This window comes from Eschrichtius robustus, chromosome 14, assembly GCF_028021215.1.
Source record: "Eschrichtius robustus isolate mEscRob2 chromosome 14, mEscRob2.pri, whole genome shotgun sequence".
NCBI classification, from domain to species: Eukaryota; Metazoa; Chordata; class Mammalia; order Artiodactyla; family Eschrichtiidae; genus Eschrichtius; species Eschrichtius robustus.
In genome coordinates, this window is record NC_090837.1 from 50,512,994 (window position 1) to 50,522,222 (window position 9,229).

Here is a 9,229-nt window from a genome sequence, read left to right on the forward strand (position 1 = left end):
AAGCATTGCTCTCATTTTTCCAAAGGGGGAAAAGAAGCATATGTGTAAAAGTATGTGTTCAGGAACAGGCAAACAAGTTTGACATCATTTTGCATAGACATGTATAGATTAAGTAACTTTCTGAATATTTTGTACCAAAGATAGATTTAGCTGGAAATGTCCAGGTAACTGGAGACTTGTAAATTTTTTTTCTTCAATCATCTAAATGATTGCCCTAATTCTCTGCTTCACTTTAATACATGGACACCACTATACAGTACAAATTTAAAATGCTACACCTTTTAGACAGACACCTCCATCTTTAGAACCTATTCATATTTATACTTCAATATTAAGTCTCTGGCGCCTAATCAGGTGGCACATGGGGGCCAAAAAGGAACATATTCGAATGTAACAGACCCATCAGCAAACTAAACCTAGAAAACCTTCTATAAAATGTGTGACTTGACTCTGAAGGGAAATTCTGACCTGCAGAGCTAATAGCTTGCAGTCAGCTCACTTGCCTGTTCTTATTGTCTTAACACATTGGGAAATTTCCCAAAATTGCCATACAGGTCATTTATTCATTCTGTCACATTTGCCAAGAAATAGCATGCCTATAAAAAGAGCAAGAGAAAATATCGTCCATCACCTCCCCAAACATCTAGAATAGATTATATTCTCTTATTTTTCATGTCATTTAATAACAGTACTGGTGCATTTTAAACAGTATAAAGAACAGCATTCAACCATCTCTGGGATGGTGGGGCTACTTTGCTTCTGACATCTCTGTCAGTGTATTTTAATAAAAAAGGTGATGAATGTTTAGTGTCTTTTCATCTGAAAGTGAATGCCTTGAGGGCTTTTATTCATGTTCATTTTATTCCTGAAACATTTCAAGCCTACAGACCAGGATAGAACAGACAGAGACTCCTGTATCCCTACTACTAAGATTAAATGATATTAACTTTTTACCATATTCACTTCAACTTCTGTATCTATCCATCGATGTACCTCAGCCACTCACTCTTATTTCCTCTTCTTCCACAGAAGTAGACACCATTGCAAGGTCTATGTGTATCATCCCCATGAATGAGGAGAAGAAAAAGAAAATAGAAGAGAAGGAGCTGGAAGAGGGAGAGCAGGAGGGAAGGAAGAAATAATGCAAAAAGAAGAGGAGGAGGAGGAGGTATTTTAATATTTTCCAGATGTATTAAAAATGAGCATATATTACTTTTGCAATAGGAAAAAAAATCATTGTAGAAGTAGAAATTAAAACTACAATATGGTCTTATTTCAAGAAGTATAGGTGGAAAATATTATGGAAAGATCGTGTTCTATCACAGTTTGGAAAAGGATGTGTGGACAGACCTGTTTTGTTCTACCTGAGCAGGGCATGTACAGAGGCAGGGCTACTCCCACCATCCCTGAATGTGTGCCTTTCCTCCATTGGTGGTGGCTGGGACCAGCACTCCCCTCCATCCTCTCAACATCCAGGTGAGTGAACTCCTGGTGTCACTCTGTTATGAAGCACACCGTCTACATCAATACTACATTGCTAAAATTCATTACAGGCCACTGTTCCTTCGATTAGGAAAATAGGAGACTGTTGGCAACCATGGTGAGAGTAGTTTTTTAAAATTGGTGGGGAGGAAAGATAGTCTTGTCAACAAACGGTGTTGGAACAATCAGACAATCACAGGCAAAAGAGTAAAAAGGACCTTGGCCTAAACTTCACACTTTATAAAAACTTAAAATAACTCACGGATCTAAATATGAAATGCAAAACCTAAAACTTTTCGATAAAAATGTTAAGAGGAAAACTTCATGATGTGGAGTTAATAGGAGCGTTCTTAGGCATGACAGCAAAGGCATGATCCCTAAGAGAATAAAATCCATAAATTGGACTTCATCAAAATTAAAACTTTTGCTCTGATGAAAAGATAAGCCACAAATCATGTACCTCACAGTGGACTTGTATTCAGAATGTGTAAAGAAATCTCTAAACTCAGCAGTAAATAAACAATCCAGTTAGAAAATAGATGAAAGATGAACGGATATTTTACCAGGCATATATAAAATGCAAGTAAAGACATGAAAAAATCCTCAATATCTTTAGCCATTAGGGAAATGCAAGTTAAAGCTACAGGGAGATACCTCTACACACCTATTAGAATGGCTTAATTAAAAAAATACTTATAATACCGACTATTTTTGTTACTTCTTGTGAGTCAAACTATTTCATTTATTTATTTATTTATTTTGGCTGCGTTGGGTCTTCACGGCTGCGCGTGGGCTTTCTCTAGTTGTAGTGAGCAGGGGCTTCTCTTGTTGAAGAGCACGGGCTCTAGGTGCATGGGCTTCAGTAGTTGTGGCACATGGGCTCAGTAGCTGTGGCACGTGGGCTCAATAGTTGTGGCTCGCAGGCTCTAGAGCGCAGGCTCAGTAGTTGTGGCGCACGGGCTTAGTTGCTCCACGGCATGTGGGATCTTCCCAGACCAGGGCTTGAACCTGTGTCCCCTGCATTGGCAGGCGGATTCTTAACCACTGCACCACCAGGGTTAGTCAAACTATTTCAAAATACAAAGTTATTTTATAAAAAGTGGTGAGATTGCAGGGTTGATCAGGCAAATGGACGTGAGGAAGTGGAGTCAGTGAGTGAACATCATTCTGGAAAAGTATCTGACCAGCTATCTTCATGGAACATGGCCCTGCAGAGTGGAACATTGGCAGGCAAACACAGAGGTGGAAGAGCGGCAGCCCGAACAGCAGAGCAGAGTCTTCAAGAACTTGAACCCCAACTTCTTCAGGCTGACACAGACTCAAAAGCTTAAAAGCTCTATGATCTTAAGAAACAAATCTGTGCCTCAGTTTCCTCATCTGAAAACAGGAAAAACCACAGCATCCATTTTGAGGGATCATTTTGAGAATTAAATGGAAAACATCACACATATAACATGATAAGTGTTCAGTCCATTTTAACTTTTTAATTTTTATTATAATTCACCTAAATTTTGCCTAAAATTGGCAATTCTCAAAGTATCTTAATTCATTTATTTTCTCTTCTCTTACCCCTTATTGTCAAAAACTTTCTCTTACTACATTTCAATCCCTGTTCCTACCTGCCTTCTCTGTGGAGACTGCTGTTCTATATAATTTGTGCTTTTTAATGATTTTGATTTTTTCATTCTAAATTTAAGAATTTTTAATTTTTTCAAATGTAATGATCTAAAATGGATCTTTTGGGACTTCCCTGGTGGTCCAGTGGTTAAGACTTTGCCTTCAACTGCAAGGGGTGCAGGTTCAATCCCTGGTTGGGGAGATCCCACATGCCTCATGGCCGAAAAACCAAACCATAGAACAGAAGCAATATTGTAACAAATTCATTAAGGACTTTAAAAAATGGTCCACATCAAAAAAAATCTTAAAAAAATAAAATAAAATGGATCTTTTAAAAATAAGTGCAATTTAAAAAAGAATTTTATTTTATTTTTATTTTTTTTTAGCAGCTTTATTGGAGTATAATTGCTTTACAGTGGTGTGTTAGTTTCTGCTGTATAACAAAGTGAATCAGCTATACATATACCTACAACTCCATATCTCCTCCCTCTTGCATCTCCCTCCCACTCTCCCTATCCCACCCCTCTAGGTGGACACAAAGCACCAAGCTCTTCTCCCTGTGATATGCGGCTACTTCCCACTAGCTAGCTATTTTACATTTGGTAGTGTATATATGTCCATGCCACTCTCTCACTTCATCCCAGCTTTCCCTTCCCCCTCCCCGTGTCCTGAAGTCCATTCACTACCTCTGCGTCTTTACTCCTGTCCTGCCCCTAGGTTCTTCAATTTTTTTTTTTTTTTAGATTCCATATATATGCGTTAGCATACAGTATTTGTTTTTCTCTTTCTGACTTACTTCTCTCTGTATGACAGTCTGTAGGTCCATCCGCCTCACTACAAATAGCTCAATTTCATCTCTTTTTATGGCTGAGTAATATTCAATTGTATATATGTGTCACATCTTCTCTATCCATTCATCTATCAATGGACACTTAGGTTGCTTCCATGTCCTGGCTATTGTAAATAGAGCTGCAATGAACATTGTGGTACACGACTCTTTTTTAATTATGGTTTTCTCAGGGTATATGCCCAGTAGTGGGGTTGCTGTGTCATATGGTAGTTCTATTTTTAGTTTTTTGAGGAACCTCCATACTGTTCTCCATAGTGGCTGTATCAATTTACATTCTCACCAACAGTGCAAGAGTGTTCCCTTTTCTCCACACCCTCTACAGCATTTATTGTTTGTAGATTTTTGGATAATGGCCATTCTGACTGGGGTGAGGTGATACATCATTGTACTTTCTATTTGCATTTCTCTAATGATTAGTGACGTTGAGCATCCTTTCATGTGTTTCTTGGTAATCTGTATATCTTCTTTGGAGAAATGTTTATTTAGGTCTTCTGCCCATTTTTGGATTGGGTTGCTTGTCTTTTTGATATTGAGCTGCATCAGCTGCTTGTATATTTTGGAGATTAGTCCTTTGTCAGTTGCTTCGTTTGCAAATATTTTCTCCCACTCTGGGGGCTGTCTTTTCGTCTTGTTTATGGTTTCCTTTGCTGTGCAAAAGCTTTTAAGTTTCATTAGGTATCATTTGTTTATTTTTGTTTTTATTTCCATTTCCCTAGGAGGTGGGTTAAAAAGGATCTTGCTGTGATTTATGTCATAGAGTGCTCTGCCTATGTCTTCCTCTAAGAGTTTTATAGTGTCTGGCCTTACATTTAGGTCTTGAATCCATTTTGAGTTTATTTTTGTGTATGGTGTTAGGGAGTGCTCTAATTTCATTATTTTACATGTAACTGTCCAGTTTTCCCAGCACCACTTATTGAAGAGACTGTCTTTTCTCCATTGTATATTCTTGCCTCCTTTATCAAAGATAAGGTGACCATATGTGCATAGGTTTATCTCTGGGCTTTCTATCCTGTTCCATCGATCTATCTTTCTGTTTTTGTGGCAGTACCACACTGTCTTGATTACTGTAGCTTTGTAGTATAGTCTGAAGTCAGGGAGCCTGATTCCTTCAGCTCCATTTTTCTTTCTCAAGATTGCTTTTGCTCTTCGGGGTCTTTTGTCTTTCCATACAAATTGTGAAATTTTTTGTTCTAGTTCTGTGAAAAATGCCATTGGTAGTTTGATAGGGATTGTATTGAATATGTAGATTGCTTTGGGTAGTATAGTCATTTTCACAATGTGGATTCTTCCAATCCAAGAACATGATATATATCTCCATCTGTTGGTATCATCTTTAATTTCTTTCATCAGTGTCTTATAGTTTTCTGCATACAGGTCTTTTGTCTCCTTAGGTAGGTTTATTCCTAGGTATTTTATTCTTTTTGTTGCAGTGGTAAATGGGAGTGTTTCCTTAATTTCTCTTTCAGATTTTTCATCATTAGTGTATAGGAATGCAAGAGATTTCTGTGCATTAATTTTGTATCCTGCTACTTTACCAAATTCATTGATTAGCTCTAGTAGTTTTCTGGTAGCATCTTTAGGAATCTCTATCTATATTATCATGGCATCTGCAAACAGTGACACTTTTACTTCTTTTCCAATTTGGATTCCTTTTATTTCTTTTTCTTCTCTGATTGCTGTAGCTAAAACTTCCAAAACTATGTTGACTAATAGTGGTTAGAGTGGGCAACCTTGTTTTGTTCCTGATCTTAGAGGAAATGGTTTCAGTTTTTCAACATTGAGAATGATGTTGGCTGTGGGTTTGTCATATATGGCCTTTATTAAGTTGCGGTAAGTTCCCTCTATGCCTACTTTCAGGAGCGTTTTTATCATAAATGGATGTTGAATTTTGTCAAAAGCTTTTTCTTCATCTAGTGAGATGATCATATAGTTTGTCCTCTTCAATTTGTTAATATGGTTTATCACGTGGATTGATTTGCATATATTGAAGAATCCTTGCATTCCTGGGATAAACCCCACTTGATCATGGTGTATGATCCTTTTAATGTGCTGTTGGATTCTGTTTGCTAGTATTTTGTTGAGGATTTTTGCATCTATGTTCATCAGAGATATTGGCCTGTAGTTTTCTTTTTTTGTGACATCTTTGTCTGGTTTTGGTATCAGGGTGATGGAGGCCTCGTAGAATGAGTTTGGGAGTGTTCCTCCCTCTGCTATATTTTGGAGGAGCTTGAGAAGGATAGGTGTTAGCTCTTCTCTAAATATTGGATAGAATTCACCTGTGAAGCCATCTAGTCCTGGGCTTTTGTTTGTTGGAAGATTTTAAATCACAGTTTCAATTTCAGTGCTTGTGATTGGTCTTTTTATATTTTCTGTTTCTTCCTGGTTCAGTCTCGGAAGGTTGTGCTTTTCTAAAAATTTGTCCATTTCTTCCAGGTTGTCCATTTTATTGGCATAGAGTTGCTTGTAGTAATCTCTCATTATCCTTTGTATTTCTGCAGTGTCAGTTGTTACTTCTCCTTTTTCATTTCTAATTCTATTGATCTGAGTCTTCTCTCTTTTTTTCTTGGTGAGTCTAACTAATGGTTTATCAATTTTGTTTATCTTCTCAGAGAACCAGCTTTTAGTTTTAGTGATCTTTGCTATTGTTTCCTTCAGTTCTTTTTCATTTATTTCTGATCTGATCTTTATAATTTCTTTCCTTCTGCTGACTTTGGGTTTTTTTGTTCTTTCTCTAATTGCTTTAGGTGTAAGGTTAGGTTTATTTGAGATTTTTCTTGTTTCTTGAGGTAGGATTGTATTGCTATAAACTTCCCTCTTAGAACTGCTTTTGCTGCATCCCATAGGTTTTGGGTGGTCGTGTTTTCATTGTCATTTGTTTCTAGGTATTTTTTGATTTCCTCTTTGATTTCTTCAGTGATCTCTTGGTTGTTTAGTAACATATTGTTTAGCCTCCATGTGTTTGTGTTTTTTATGTTTTTTCCCCTGTAACTGATTTCTAATCTCATAGCATTGTGATCAGAAAAGATACTTGATATGATTTCAATTTTCTTAAATTAACCAAGGCTTGATTTGTGGCCCAAGATATGATCTATCCTGGAGAATGTTCCATGAGCACTTGAGAAGAAAGTGTATTCTGTTGTTTTTGGATGGAAAGTCCTATAAATATCAATTAAGCCCATCTTGTTTAATGTATCATTTAAAGCTTGTGTTTCCTTATTTATTTTCATTTTGGATGATCTGTCCATTGGTGAAAGTGGGATGTTAAAGTCCCCTACTACAATTGTGTTACTGTCAATTTCCCCTTTATGGCTGTTAGCATTTGCCTTATGTATTTAGCTGGTCCTATGTTGGGTGCATAAATATTTACAATTGTTATATCTTCTTCCTGGATTTATCCCTTAATCATTATGTAGTTTCCTTTTTTGTCTCTTGTAATAGTCTTTATTTTGAAGTCTATTTTGTCTGATATGAGAATTGCTACTCTACTTTTTTTTTCCCCCCAATGCTCTGCACCAGTGATTTTAATAAAAACGTGCTTCTGAGAGAAAATAACTGAGCTGGCTGGTCTGCGGTCCTTCAAACAAAGCAGTCTGGTGTGTATCTGGGGCCAGCGTCACCACGGCGGAGGGCATCTTGCCCTCAGTGCAGTTCAGCAACTCCCCATTTCTGGGCAAAGACACACCCTGGCCCTGTGTCCTTTTAAGAGGGGTGTACTCACTGAGCCGAGAGGCCAGACTCCGTTTTTCACAAGATGGTCTCACTTTGAGCTTCATTTTCTTCTTGTCAGGGTCATGCACAACAGCCTGCTTGCTGAGGCCCTGCTTCATGGCCAATGTCTTGCCACAGCCAGTGTGCTCACACACAAATGGGCGCTCCTCCTCATGGAACGAGAGGATGTGGCTCTGGAGGGTGAACACAATGGTTTAGGTGCAGCCACAGCCTTCCCTGGGGCACCGACACACATCCCTCTCTGGGGCATGAATTCTCATGTGCTGCTTCAGGAAATCCTTGCATTTAAATGTTTTCTGGCACACATCACATGTTATGTCCTCTTTATCGGTTTCTCTCACAAGTTCCAGAAGCTCTGTCCATGTTTTTGCCACAAAAGAACATTCTTTTTGACATATACAGCCCTCGTGGACCTTCCCATGTCACTTCAGACTGCTGGGGGAAGCAAAGTGTTTTCCACATCCTTTGTGGGTACACCTGAACAGTGGTTCGCTGTTGTGCTGGCACTGATGGATTTTCAGCTGCTGATGCTTCTTAAAGGTCTTCTTACAACCTTAAAACTGCATACATATTGTTTTTGCTGGTTTTCATGTTTGCTTTCAAAATGTTTCTTCAAGTTTGATTTTATGTCGAATTTTTGATCACAGCCACTAGCTGTACAAAGGGCTTTTCTCCGGTGTGAACAGGGCATGGCGGCTGAGGTGGTAGTCACTGACAAAGGCCTTGGTACACCCTTCATGGTCACAAACAAATAGTCTCTCCCCTGTGTGCTTGCACAGGTGCGAGTCTAGTTTCCAGGCCTTGTTGTAATTGGGGCTGCAGTTGGGGAAGGGGCAGATGAACCTCTGAGGGGGAGCCGGGGCTAGGCTCTTGCTGGCTGTAAGGAACATGTCGGCAATGGTCAGGGACGACACCGCCTCAGCAACCGAGTCAGGCTGGCTCTAGGATGCCTGGTGCCAGACACTCAGCCATGTGCTGAGCCATGTGCTGTGAACTGATGCTGACCAACCGCTCCAGGAGATCCTACGCGTGACCCCACTGCACTTCCGGGAGTGCAGCCCCGGCGGAGTGAGGCGGGGCTGGAGTGCCCACTCCAGCTTTCTTTTGATTTCCATTTGCATGGAATATCTTTTTCCATCCCTTCACTTTCAGTCGGTATGTGTCCCTAGGTCTGAAGTGGATCTCTTGTAGACAGCATATGTATGGGTCTTGTTTTGTATCCATTCAGCCAGTCTTTGTCTTTTGGTTGGAGCATTTAATCCATTTACATTTAATGTAGTTATCAATATGTATGTTCCTATTACCATTTCTTAATTGTTTTGGGTTTGTTATTGTAATCTTTTCCTTCTCTTGTGTTTCCTGCCTAGAGAAGTTCCTTTAGCATTTGTTGTAGAGCTGGTTTGGTGGTGCTGAATTCTCTTAGCTTTTGCTTGTGTGTAAAGGTTTTAATTTCTCTGTCAAATCTGAATTAGATCCTTGTTGGGTAGAGTAATCTTGGTTGTAGCTTTTTCCCTCTCATCACTTTAAATATGTCCTGCCACTCCCTTCTGG

General features: G+C 39.0%; 1 pseudogene; it reads right to left on the minus strand.

Annotated features, from left to right (window-relative positions):
- Positions 1–7,470: 7,470 nt before the first annotated feature.
- LOC137776208 (transcription factor IIIA-like) lies at positions 7,471–8,816 on the minus strand (annotated as a pseudogene).
- Positions 8,817–9,229: the final 413 nt, after the last annotated feature.